This window comes from Ovis aries, chromosome 1, assembly GCF_016772045.2.
Source record: "Ovis aries strain OAR_USU_Benz2616 breed Rambouillet chromosome 1, ARS-UI_Ramb_v3.0, whole genome shotgun sequence".
Classification (NCBI taxonomy): Eukaryota; Metazoa; Chordata; class Mammalia; order Artiodactyla; family Bovidae; genus Ovis; species Ovis aries.
The window spans coordinates 67,245,648-67,259,069 of NC_056054.1; the positions used below are offsets into that span (position 1 = coordinate 67,245,648).

General features: G+C 42.6%; 1 protein-coding gene across 16 annotated transcripts in view; it reads left to right on the forward strand.

The window, feature by feature from the left end:
- The window catches only part of LRRC8D (leucine rich repeat containing 8 VRAC subunit D), a 138,163-nt gene that overhangs the window by 62,333 nt on the left and 62,408 nt on the right, over positions 1-13,422 (forward strand). For 7 of the 16 annotated variants that reach the window (XM_060400765.1, XM_060400769.1, XM_060400750.1 and 4 more), the window contains one exon: positions 1-13,422. This exon is cut by the window's right edge and continues 26,053 nt beyond it. The exons of the other annotated variants lie outside the window; for them this stretch is intronic. The gene's annotated coding sequence lies outside the window, so the exon portion shown is untranslated. 16 annotated transcript variants of the gene reach the window in all.

A 13,422-nucleotide genomic window follows, 5' to 3' on the forward strand; every position in this document is an offset into this window, starting at 1 on the left:
ATTGCATTTGGATGTGTCTGAGATGCATTGAACCTGCTGAGAGTTTTCCTGGGCTCACTGGACAGAGCAGAAAGAATGAGGAAATGCTTATCTCTTTATATCCTCTAGCTTGTACAGCTTCAAACTGTGGTCACTGTAGGATGGGAGGATTGGAAGCATTGAAGTCTGATGGGGTGTGGCCCATAATGGGTTAGGTTGTCCAGTAAGCAATGAAAGTTTTCTTCCTGCTGTCCTAAGTTTGATAGTTTTTCTTCTTCTTTTGTTTGAACTGTAGAGAAAGGGTACAGCTTGCAATTTAAAAGGCTGTGGTTCCAATTATAGATTTCCTCGGGGTAGAAACCTTATTAATATAAATTGCAGAGCTAGAATTAATGAGTAGAAGTTATGAAAAAACTGACTTAAGCTCAGTATAAGGGAACGTTTGTTAAGCACTAGAGCTGACCAGCAGTCTGCTAGGATTCTGTTAGGATGTGCACATGGGTAAGAAACTGGATGAGATAGTGTTGTATGCCATGATGTCATATATTTCAAAGATATTTTAATGAAAACAAATTGCATTAAACCCTTGATGTTATTAACGCTTAATTTATAATGTTATGTTCAAAGAATTATTTCTTTTTTCCAAAGTTGTAGGTGAATGAGACTAGCTTACTGAATGTGGCACTAATAGATATATTTGTTCTAATTATGTGTGTTGTATAATCGTCTTCTGTGCAGATTTATTTTAAAATTAATTAGCCATCCATTAATGAGAGTATACATGAAAAAATTCAGCAGTTACTTATTTGGGACCGTCTCTACCCATCACACTGTGCTAGCCTCATTGAGGATAAAAATATAAATGAGACACTGCCTTTGCATTCTAATTGGAGAAATAGGCATGTGTACTTGAGTCAAGACATAAATTTCAAAACTGAGACTGTGAAGAATATTTAAATCACCAAAGTTGAAGAGAAAGCCATTAACTCTTCTGGAGTAATCCAGGGAGTTGAAGTGGACTGAACTTTAAAAGACAAGTAAGATTGGAAGGAGTGGGTGCAGTTAATTAACATTTGTTTGGTATCTGCTGTGAGACATTATTCTATGTACTTTTCTTGTCTCTATATTGTTTTGTGCTATTAACCGTCGTTCTATAGATGGAGATGTTGCTTAGGGGCAAGGAGAGAGTTATTTAGGGTCTGTGAAGGAGGAGGTGTCGAGTAGCTGAAAGTAGGGTGTGTGAGGACAGAGAACTGGGTGAGAGAAAAAGTGAAAGTTGCTCAGTCGTGTCCAGCTCTTTGTGACCCCATGGAATATACAGTCCATGGAATTGTCCAGGCCAGAATATGGGAGTGGGTAGCCTTTCCCTTCTCCAGGGGATCTTCTCAGCCTAGGGATTGAACCCAGGTCTCCCGCATTACAGGTGGATTCTTTACCAGCTGAACCCAAGAATACTGGAGTGGGTAGCCTATCCCTTCCCTTGTGGATCTTCCTGACCCAGGAATCAAACCGGGGCCTCTGCATTGCAGGCAGATTCTTTACCAACTGAGCTATCAGGGAAGCCCAGATAAGAGAGGGGAAAGGTATATTGGGTCAAATTAACTAATCCTAATGAAAAGCTAACTAATTCTCCAGAGTCATGTCTAGGACCGTAAGAGGCAAAGTGTTCCAGGCTGATGTATTGGCTTTGGAGTGAAGAGCATTAGATTCCAATACTAGATTGTATAATGCACAGAAATCTCATTAGGTTGAACATTCATCATAAACCAAGAACACTGTAGTTAAGAGAGCTGGCTTTGATTTTTTTTTTTTTTTCCCTCTCACCACTTACTTGCTGAGTATCTTGTGGAGACTGAGTCTCTTCATCCATTATATGGAGGGCAAAAGTACTGTTCCTTGAGTATATGACAGTCCTGGTCTGGGTGTCACATGTGTATGTGGGCATGCTAAGTCACTTCAGTCGTGTCCGACTCTGTATGACCCCATGGACTGTAGCCTGCCAGGCTCCTTTGTCCATGGGATTCTCCAGGCAAGAATACTAATGGAGTGGGTTGCCATTCCCTTCTCTAGGGGGTCTTCCTGACCCAGGATCAAACCCATATCTCTTATGTTTGCTGCATTGGCAGGCGGGTTCTTTACCACTAGGGCCGCCTGGGAAGCCTGTCACTTGTGTACAGGAGGAACTTAGTATTAGTTGAATCTAAATATAAAGTGGTATTTAAAGCAGCAGCTCTTGCCTGGTTAGCCACATACCCTGCACCTATTTCCTTTCTATCCTCCTCAACCTCCTGAGTTTAGCACCTTATTTTTTCTTGCCTGGACTGTTGCAGTAGCCAGCAATAGCCTCTGAACCAAGTTCCATACTTGCTATCCTAAATGTAGAAGGTCAGATTCACTTTTTCAAGTATTGTATATATCATGTGACTTTCCTGTTTAAAGGTCCTCAATCACACTCCACATCACGAAGCATGAAAAGCAGGTTCTTACCTACTGGCTCCAACTGTTCCAACATTAATCTCACCTTCTCACCTGCCTATCTTAGGCCTCTTCTCATTTCTGCCTCTAATTCTGTCCCTAGTTCTGCTGGTTCAGTGATTTTTTTTCTTCCTTTATTGCTCTTTATTATTTCTTGTGACATTTTCCATTCAGTCATCAATTCAGCCAGCATTTATTGAGCACCTGATAATGGTGACACACTTTGTGTTTTCATCACCCGGTGGATAAATAAGATGGAGTTACATCCCAATTTCATCACCTAGTGATGGTATCAAGGGTGCATATCACTTTCCAAACCATAAGCACCCTGAAAACTTGAACTACATGTTTTTACATTTCTATATAGCACTAGGCAACTAACATTAGAGACATCTAAATATTGATTGTATAAATTATTAAAGATTAGTTTAACAAAATTATTCCAACTTCTTGTATAAAATTCTCAAGGCACTGACTGTGGAATTTTTAATGGGACAATAACTGCTTACTTTGTTTCTTCATCTTAGCATTTATAAAATGAGTATATCATTCCTTCATAATTAAAAATATGGGTAGTAAAGGAAATAGTTATTTCAAAAAAAGTGATATTGATAGGTACTTGTATATTATATAACTCAGTCTGTTAAGAGAGATAACAGTTTAAGGTATCTGTTACTTTCTGTGGAGAAGGCAATGGCAGCCCACTCCAGTACTCTTGCCTGGAAAATCCCATGGATGGAGAAGCCTGGTAGGCTTCAATCCATGGGGTCGCGAAGAGTCGGGACACGACTGAGTGACTTCACTTTCCCTTTTCACTTTCATGCATTGAAGAAGGAAATGGTGACCCACTCCAGTGTTCTTTCTTGCCTGGAGAATCCCAGGGATGGCGGAGCCTGGTGAGCTGTCTGTGGGGTCGCACAGGGTCAGACACGACTTTCTGTTCTATATTTTTTTAAGTTGTAACTTTTATAGAGGTCTAAACTACGTAGAAATTAAAACAGCACTATCAAGTAGAGAAGATTGTCTGAAACTATTTAACGAGGAAGTTAGGAATGAGTGGGGACTTGAAACAGGATGTGAACTCAAGTCTCAAGACCCAGTAGTCAGAAAATAACATGCACTTGAGCTTTTTCGGGTTAATACATGTGTGTCAAAAATGCCTATATTTTCTAAATTTTAAAATTTAGTTACACTTTTAAATTAAAAAGTAATATGATAGATTGGGGGATATAGAGAAAAGCAAAAAGGAACCTTCACACAATCACTCTTAATATCTCCCTGTCTTTCCTGTCAGTATTTCTAAAAACATGGAGTTGTGGTATACAGAGCATTTGAGATACCTTTTTCCATATTAATATAGAGTCATTGCTATTCTATGACTGAATGTCACTGTGGTCCAAAATCAGGTTCTTTGCAGTGTTTTACTGTAATGCCAAATGCTACATAATCTATATTGCTGATTATTGTGTGCCTGTAGTTTTTCCTAGATTTGAGCCTATTTCCTTAGGTGAGATTTCCAAAATGGCTCTTCTTGTCTTTCTAATATTAAAAGTAAGAGCAGAACCATTTGATGGAATAGTTTTTCAAAGTACAGTGTGTCCTTGTTTTACTTGTCCTCTCCCTGAATATGAATAAATCATGGCATCTTTTTAACCAAACATTAGTTTGAACATATTACACTGATCCCAGCTTTGAGTGATTCGGACAAAAGAAGTTTTACACCTATAAAAGTTTTATGCTGAGTGACTTTAGCCTCTGAAGGATTATGGAATAATCTCGAAAACACTGTTGACAGGCATATGATTGAATAGAGTTTTACGCTCAGTACATACTTGTATGTGATTTAGTAAGTGGCAAGTTTATGCGTAACCCATCCCATCAGGATGTCTAAAGCCTCACGGTGAGTTATAGCTTTTTACCGTTGGATGACGCACCTTAAGTGTTTCCTAGCAGTCTTCCTAGGCACCCATCCGAGAGATGCAGACGTGTTTCCCTGAGGAAGGGACACTGCTGAAGAGGGTACATTATGTGCTTTGAATTACTAGACTCCAGATAACCCAAGGAGCATTCTGTGATCTCAGAATATCCACAGGTCATATAGAATAAAAGCCTGCAAACGTCATACTGAACAAATTTTAGAATATGTCGTGTGGCAGTAAGGGCCGTGGAGAAAAACAAAACCCAGGAAAGGGGTCGGGGAGGGGTGGCTAAACAGTGTCAAGATGTGTGTGTGAGAGGGCAGCAGTCAAGAAAGCCTGGAGGAAGTGAACGCAGGAGCCGTGTGGCTACATCTGGAGCAGGAGTGAGCCAAGCAGAAGGCCACCCTGGGCCGAGCCTCTAGTGCAGAAGAACGTTTGGGGGCTGGGGAGCTGGCCTGTTGTTTCTGATGAAGTGGAAGAGATGAAAGCCTGATAATATGGCTTTTACAGACAGTAGGAATGAGTGGGCAAACCTAGACAGCATATTAAAAAGCAGAGATACTACTTTGGCGACAAAGGTCCATCTAGTCAAAGCTATGGTTTTTCCGGTAGTCATGCACAGATATGAGAGTTGGACTGTAAAGAAGGCTGAGTGCTGAAGAACTGATGCCTTCAAACTGTGGTGCTGGAGAAGACTCTCAGAGTAACTTGGACTGAAAGGAGATCAAGCCAGTCAATCCTAAAGGAAATCAACCCTGAATATTCATTGGAAGGACTGGTGCTGAAGCTGAAGCTCCAGTATTTTGGCTACCTAATGCAAAGAGCTGACTCATTGGAAAAAAACACTGATGCTGGGAAAGATTAAGGGCAGGAGGAGAAGGGGACAACAGAGGATAAGATGGTTGGATGGCATCATGGACTCAATGAATATGAGTTTGAGCAAACTCCAGGAGATAGTGAAGGACAGGGAAGCCTGACGTGCTGCAGTTCATGGGGTCGCAAAGAGTCAGACACGACTGAGCAACTGAACAACCACAAAGGAATGAGTGCAGACATCTCTTTGGGGAGTTTTCTTGCAAAGGGGATCAGAGGAGTAAAATAGAACCCAGAGGAGGATGTGGGGTGAAGGAAGGTTGTTGTTTTTTTTTTTAATATAAGCAAACTCTAGTGTGCCGTTTGCTGACAGATGGTACCCAGTGTTGAGGGGAAGCCGGGTGATGAAGGAGAGGAAGAGACCGCTGCTGGAGGGATGGTGGTGCAGAAGTTAGACAAAGTGGGGTCTAGAAGACAGATGTAGGAGTTGCTGTAAATAGGGGCAGATAGTTCCTCCACAGAAACAGAAAGACTGAGAGCTGGGGCATCAGTGCAGGGAGGTTGGGGAAAGTGGAAGTGTGTGGAAACTTCTGTTTCTTGGTGAAACACAAGGCACATGGTTTTTCAGCTGCGGGTGGGCAGGAGGCTACTAAAGAGAGGGCAGCACATGTATGGAACAGTCACCTAGGATGGGGAAGCGGGATGGACTGGTACATCTAGTCAGATTGCCAAGGCTGACCCAAGGCACCTGAGATAAGTGGTCATGAGTATAAAATAGATACTGTTGGTCTCCATGAGTATCTTTCTCCAGCCACATTTAGCAGCCTGGGTACAGGTGCAGAATGAGCAGAGATTAAGATTTGTAATGAGAGCTGTGGGTTTTCAGATGGGCAGGATGAAAGAGGGGTGAGGGGAGCAGAGGTGGAAATGAGGAAAAAAGGCAGTGTTTATAAATAGCAGATGTGTGGAAAGAGAGGCTATGAGTGGCTGAGTGACCGTGAGAAAGTGTAGGATCCATGGAATTTAGTCCCAGTGGGATTAACAGATTATTAGAGTGAAATCGAAGGGAATGATTTGGAAAATTCAGAGTTTCCGAAGTGTAAAAGCTGAGTAGAACCTTGTGATTGATACAATGTGGGGAGTAAGGTAAAGAGTGAAGTCAGAGATGATGCTCAGAGCTTAGCTTGGGTTGACTTGATAATTGTGGTTTCCAAGCTCAGGTGTTCACAAGGCCAGGCAGGTAAGAATAGCAAAAAATAAGGAGTGGGCACCCAGCAGGCACGTGGTCCTTCTGAAGGGGGGCAGCTCAGCTGTAGTTATTACCCTAGGTGTGTGGATCCCAGACTACTAGACCTTTCAGTTTCGAAAAGGTAGAGTCAGAATTTTGCTCTGCCATTTCCCAATTTATAAATGCTGACTACTGTTTGTTGTTGTTAACTAAACAACAGTGGTAAATTGTAGTTAGACCTCCAGACCACCACTTTTTCCCTTGAGGATATTCTTGTCAGGGAAATAAAGTTTTTACACATGGAATTGTATCTGTACTTCACCTTATTCAAGAAAGAATTTGAAGCCACAGTGAGTGGAGGCAAATGAAGCCGTGAGTTGTGCCCTGCAGGCCCCGGCCACTAGTGCAGTTCCAAGAAGGGGCCTGGGGAGGTTGCAGGGGCCGACCAGCCTCTTGCTGATTGTGTGCTATCGCCCCAGGCCACAGGCCTTGCCCTCAGGCATGAATTCTTTGTGGTTTCCATCCCATTAACCTTGAACAGTTCCTCTAAACATTATATTTAGCTTCTGCTTTTCATTTCCAAACTGATAACTGAACAGACTGGTCATTGGCCTTAATGAGCCTTAAGAGAGGCAAGGCCACGCAGGGGTACCCCCGGCTGTGAACTGTCTGGTCACTTCAAGCTTCTCCATGAGCTGTTCTCAAGTCTTAGTCCATGCCCTGCTTAGGTGGTAGAGTGATGTCTTGGGAGGGTTGGGTGCTAAGTTCTGCCCAACAGAGGAGCTGCCAGGGAGGACAAAGCGAGGCTGAGGTCTCGCTCCCATTGGAGTTGGGACCAGGACTTTTGTTTTTTGTCCTAAGCCTGTCTGTAGTGTTTTCTCTGACGGTGCAGTGGGAGAGAATAGAAACCCAACAGTTGGTTGAGAGACAGGTTCCTCGAGGATAGTGGCTGTGGTCATTTGCTCAGTGTGTGTTATATTCCCATGATGTGCCAAGTTCGGTCCTGAGCCCCAGGGACACAGAGGTGAACAGGGCAGACATCCCTGCTGTCATGGTGGTTTGTCTCTTGCTTCTTTCTTTCTCTTCACTCATTCATCCTCAGAATTACTGAGTGACTGCTGCATGCCAGGCACTGAGTTGGCTATTGGGAATGTAAAAATATTAATGTCAGTCTGCTCAAGGGTAAGCAGACAAATGATGGTACATTTACATGTACTCTGTGATTGAGATAGCTTGAGAGTTCTGTGCATCACACATGGTGTCCAGTCATGAGGAAGGTGCTGAAGAGAAGGGCACATCCCCTGCCCTCAGGCAGTGTACAGTCAACTCAGGAGAAGAGAAGCCACTGTATTGTACTTCTAGAAGCACATACCGCTATTTAAGTTTTTCAGTGTTTGATCATTTGTATCTCAGACTCCAGGTATCTTTGTATTCCCAGCAGAGTACCAGGTGCTTAAGTGCTGAATAAATGTTGGTTGAATTAACAAACAACAAAGTGTGTTGCAAGACAGAAATTAATGTCACTTTAGCAGAGAGCAAATTCATTTGAACCAGGCCTGGGACAGTAGGTGGCAGTTCCACAGAAGAAAAAAGGAGATGGTCAAAGGCATTCCAAACACCAAAAATGGCCCAAGCCACTCAATAAACCCGGGAAACCACAGGGAATTCTGTTTGGTGATGAGCACCAGGCTTGTGGGGAAATGTGGGGTTGTGAGAAAAGGTGGAGGGGCTATGTCAGGTAAATTTAGACTTCAGTTAGTAAGCAACAGAGTTCTTAAAGAGAACTCTCTTTAAGATGTTCCAGTGGGTACTTTCACAAATTAGCTTTGATGGCAGTGGGATGGGTGGGTGGATTTGGATTGGGGGATGGGGCATAACAGGACTTCCGTGGTGGCTCAGACAGTAAAGCGTCTGCGTACAATGCAGGAGACCTGGGTTCAATCCCTGGGTCGGGCCTGGAGAAGGAAATAGCAACCCACTCCAGTATTCTTGCCTGGAAAATCCCATGGACGGAGGAGCCTGGAAGGCTACAGTCTATGGGGTCGCAAAGAGTCGGACACGACTGAGTGACTTCACTTTCACTTTCACAGGAACAAAATAGGGATTTTTTTTTTCCAGGCGTCACTGAGATATGAGTTTTTTGTTGTTGCTGTTTTTTTTTTTAAATAATGGAGAGACCTAAACATGACTGGAGGGTAGGGAAAAGGGACCAATAGGAGAAGGGGAAGGCTTTCTGAGGTGCACGGTCAGTCTGAGAGGGTGAGATGAGTAGCATGCCTTTTGGAAACGTGGTCACTGCAGGGGTGGGACACCCTCAGCAAAGCCCCTGCTGGAGAGAGATGCTCCTGGCGAAGCTGGCCAAGGCTGCAGACTCTGGGCCTTCAGGGCCACTGTTAAAATGGTTCACCTTGGGGTTTTAGCTGGGCACAGGGATAAGAGAGGGAAGCCAGAAGAGCTCATGCTACCTTACCCTCCATCCCCACCATCCCGTGCCCTTGTATGTTTCAAGGTGTCCTAACCTGTTGCACCAGTAGTATAACTGGGATACTGACACCTGGGCAGAACATGTGGGACACTGAGCATTCATCTCTTAGGGCTTCAATTACCTCCTTTGTCAGATTAACCCGTCAGATCCTGGTCAGCACTAGCAGTCTGTGAATCCGTCACTGGAGACATCAGGGACTCGAGAAGACCTGGGTGCCTTCTGAAAGCCGGGCCAGCCACCCTCCGCCAGCATGCAGCTCAGAGAGGACATCTGGGCCTGGCAGAGTGTGGCTACTTTGATCTATTGCTTGCTTATTCATTGTTATTAATGCTTTGTAGGTAAAGTTTATAAGGAAGCGCATCAGCTAGTGTAGAGTGTTTCATGCTAACGCTTTTCCCTCTGTCAGTGTTGAAGAAAGTAGGGCATGCTGTCTGAACAGCAGCTGGTTGTGCCGCAGCCTGTACCTAAATTTGCAGGTGGACCTTTCTGCAAGATTCTCAAACCCGTGAATGCATATTCTTGTGTGTTCTATATATCTTGCTATAAAGGAAAATGATCTCACAGTAAGCCTTAATAAGTTAGTCTTCAGGGTGGGCTGTAGATGAGGTAGACTCTGTGTAATGGAGCCCTTTCTATTTCCTGCCATTAGTCACTGAAGGAAAACACCCACATAATAATAAAAATAATACCTAACATCTGTTCAGCACTTGAGAGCTCCCTGATGCTGTGTATATTCACATCCAAATATCAGAAATCATATACGTGATGTTCTACTGTAAATTGAAGAAAGAAAAGAGAGGAACTGGATATATAGGGGACTGTGTTAATTGAAGTAAGAATTTTGGTGGAGGGCAGGCTGCTTCTGTTTTCTTTCTTTTTTTTCATGCCTTGACAGGGGAAGTAGTAGTGTGGATAAGAATCATGAAATTAGACAAACAAGAGTTCAAATCTGAAGCTACTGAGTGTCTCTAAATCCCAACTTCTTGGTAAACTAGAATGAGAATTCCTCTTAGAGTTGGTATCACAGTGTTAAGGAGTTGGGTTTATAAAGCTTGCAAACACAGCCTGAACCAGAGAGGTGCCTAGACGGATAATAAACACCAAGAACCCCTTACTTAGACTGTATATGCTGTTACAGCTGGGCGTTACTGAACATCCCTCACCTTTGTCCTCTCTATTCACACGGTCACAGTTCCCACCTAGGTCCTTCATCTCTCTCACCTGTGTGCCCTTTCTGCCTGGGTCCCCTTGGTACTATATTTGACCTCATCTCCAGCCGAGTGATGGCAGCCACCTCCCAGCCTATCTCCAGTGCCTCTCGTTCTTCCCATCCCCCCCACCACGATGTCCTCACCTCGTATCTCATGTACTATGGTGTGATTGCTTCCTAAAGCTCTGTTTCATCTTACTGTGAATTTGTGTTCTCTCTCCACTGCCTGCTAAGTAAAACCAAATTCCCTGTGGAATTCAGCGTCCTTGGAAATGTAGCTCAACCGTAACATTTGACTTTATTTTGCAGGACTATTGAGTACGAACTTTTTGCTACAGTCACATCAGGCGGCCTAAGCTTAAACGTTCAGTGAACTCAGACCTTTGCTCAGGTGCCTTTGCTCAGGCCATTTCTCCTGCCTGAAAAGCTGCATATAGCATTGTCTGCATTTTAAAGCCTGTGTGTATGTATGCGTGTATCATTAGTCATGAAAGAAACATGAGGGCTTAGAAACTTATCTTTCATCTAAAACCTCATGAGGAACTTCGTATCTTGACACACATCCCTCAGCTTTCCTGGGCCTTGATAATTTTCTGACAGCATTGGGATACATTAGCTTCATAATGGTATCACTACATCCTTGTAAGGTTAGTATGAGAGTATTGAACTGCTTGATGTCTTTGAGTTAGGGCATTGGAAAGAGCAAAAAGACAGTAAGCTTCTGGTTTATATGCACTAAAAAAATTTTTTTTCTAAACTCCTCAGAGAATCCTTATTTTGCTATTGTTAGTATTTACTGTCTTCTTTTTCTGTTGTTGTTTTTGTTTAGTCCCTAAGTTGTGTCTGATTCTTTTGCCACCCCGTGGACGGTAGCCCACCAGGATCCTCTGTCCGTAGGATTCTCCAGGAAAGAATACTGGAGTGGGTTGCCATTTCGTTCTCTAGGGAATCTTCCCTGGAGACAAGTGCTATTTTGCTTGGTCTTTACAATTGAAATTATTATTCTGGTTTGTTAAGACACTTTACCTCACTTTATAAGGAGAAGCTGAGAGGGGCATTAATGGGAGAATCTCTCCCATGTCACACCTCATCCGTGATGAATTCCATTGATCTTTGAAATTCTCTCCCCCATCTTCTAGAGTCTAGTGCCTTATCCATGGCAGGTGATAGGAAATTAAATATCCCAAGATTTTCTCCTTTTGCCAATTCATCTGTGAAGAGTGGAAGAGACACCTTAAGATGGAAAACACTGTTCTTGAGAGGCACAGGCCAAGTAATAATTTGTAACTGCCTAAGAAATAGCAGTTGCAGTTAGAATTTTCTTTTTTTTTTTGGTCCAAATTTCTTCTTAAAGGTATAAGAAATGGGGGTAGGATCTAGTAGCTCTCGTAGTGTCGCCCACTCAGTAAAATTGCCCTTTGTCCAGTTAGGTAAGTGGGCTTAAGTCATAGTAACAATTAAGAGACTGCATTCATTTCTAAGGACATCTTTTTAGAAACTGTAAAGTCATCACTTGGTAATAAGTGATTTAAAATGGGGCGTAGGAGGAAACATTTTCTCTAGTTTTTATCTCAGAACATATGGTATATTCACAGCCCATAAATTCACAGTAACACAGCTCATTTAGTAAAAGGGAAAATGCTTATCAGGTTAACCAGGTCAAATATAAATATGCATATACAGTATAGCTTCAGTGTAAAATGAAAACCATACATGTATTTATAGCAAAAAGCAGAGGGGAACACCACAGATGTATACAGTGGTCAGAACATTATGATTTGTTTCATTTCTTTTACTTCTTTTTCTGTGTCTGTATTGTCCAGCTTCTCTTTGGTGAGTGTTATTAACTTTATAAAGTCACTTTTTAAAGATTATGCTAAACAGTGACAGCTATGTACCAATTTGGTATTTAATTAAATTTTTTAAAAGAAGAAAAATGAAGGGAAACGTGGCATAAAATGTGGGAGAATAAGGGATTAAATACAACCTGTTGGATATAGTGATTGTTCACGGGGCCAGATTTAAAAGTCTCAGTTACCTGGACAAGTTACCAAGAAGCAAAGTCAGTCATCTGGGTAAATTAATCAATATATAAAAAGGGCTTAGAGCAATTCTTGGAATATGGTTATTTTCCTGTTATTATTTTCATCATAATCACCCCTGAACATTAGCACATCTTATAACAGCTCGAATAAGTTATTGTCATTGTTTAGTTGCTAAGTTGTATCTGACTCTTTTGCGACTCCATGGACTGTAGGCTCCCAGGCTCCTCTGTCCATGGGATTTCCCAAGCAAGAATATTGGTGTGGGTTGCCATTTCCTGTCTAGGGGATCTTCTTGACCCAGGGATCATACCTGCGTCTTCTGCATTGCAGGTGGATTCTTTACCACTGAGCTACCAGGGAAGCCCTTGAATAAGTCACTGTTCCCGTGCTTAGTAGCTCAGTCATGTCTGACTCTTTGCAACCTCATGGACTGTAGCCTGCCAGGCTACTCTGTCCATGGGATTCTCCAGGCAAGAATACTGGAGTGGGTTGCCATTCCCTTCTCTAGGGAATCTTCCCGACCCAGGGGTTGAACGCAGGTCTCCCGCATTGCAGGTGGATTCTTTACTGTCTGAGCCACCAGTACTCACTAAATGATTGTTGGGTTAATTTTCCAAGACCTTTCACAACCCTGGTTCATCTAATAGTTTTGCCAGTTTGGCAGAACATGGCATGGCAGATGTGATCTGACAAGTGCAAAGATTAGAGGGTCCGTCTCCTCCTCTGTCCTGATCATTGTCCTTCTGGTAATGTTTGTTTGGGGCCATGTCTCATCTTTGATCATATTGAGCCCATTTATGAAAACATCTCAGTGTTTCTTATGGATGCAGTAGCTATTAAGCCAGTTCTCTAACCCTAATCCATGCTCTTGAATTAAATATTTAACTTGATCCCTGCTAAATCTAACCTATTTTATTTTGACCCAAGGTTCAGACTGTTGATATGTTTTTGTTACTAATTCTTATTCTGTTCCATTCTCTATCCTCTTTAGCTTTGTGCAATCAAAACTTTCTCTGCAACTATATTATTGATTTAAAATGTGGGACAGGACAGGAATAGGACATAGAGCCCTGGGCACCAGCATTCAAGACTTCCCTGTAGAAAAAGTGTAGGTTGGCATAGATGAACATCTAAGCCTCTCATTCTGTGCTGGCTTTTTCTTATATTACTTTTGATGCTAACAAAATTCATCTGTTTAGTTTTTTGGCTAATGACAGATAAGGAGCCACAAGTTGAAGAGGGAGAGAGAGTTCTTAGAGATGAGTGTA